Here is a 644-nt window from a genome sequence, read left to right on the forward strand (position 1 = left end):
CTCCTCTTTGCCCAGGGCATGCAGGACGGGCTTAACAAGCTGATGTCGTTGCTTGGCCCTGAGAACGTACAAAACCTTGTAGCACAAGGCCCCGAGGTAATTGGTGCGCGTCTAGAGGCGTTGTTAGATTACGAAAACGCGCTGCTAGAGCACCTGAAGCAGAAGATGTCTGTATCGTTTGCATCTATGACGCCACCGTCGGTGACGGAAGACTTCCCCCGACCTAAGGCGCTCATGGTGAGCGTTAAGGTCTTTGAGGGGAGGATGGAGAAAAACTCCTGCTCTGGGCGAGAGAGGTCAAGAAGGCCATAACATCTCATTGCCATGCTCCAAAACAAGCAATAGCGCGTGACGCAAGCCATCTCCAAGCTCGGTGGTCGAGCGCGAGAATGGGTACTGACGTGCGGCACTTCGGTCGGAGCTGCGTTTCCCTCATGGGCAGTGCTGAAATTGTAGCTCTACGAGTGTTCTTGCCGCCTGATCAGGCGTATCGCGTGCGATCACGTTTCCTTGCCGCTTGACAGGGCAACAAGGAATTGGTGGACTTTGTCCAAGAGATGCAAACTCTCATTGCCGGGATGGCAGTAGATCCCCTCCCGGAGGCGGTCACAGTGACCGTGTTTATGGAAGGCCTCCGCACTGGC

This window comes from Plasmopara halstedii (genome assembly GCF_900000015.1).
Source record: "Plasmopara halstedii genome assembly, contig: Scaffold_650, whole genome shotgun sequence".
NCBI lineage: Eukaryota > Oomycota > Peronosporomycetes > Peronosporales > Peronosporaceae > Plasmopara > Plasmopara halstedii.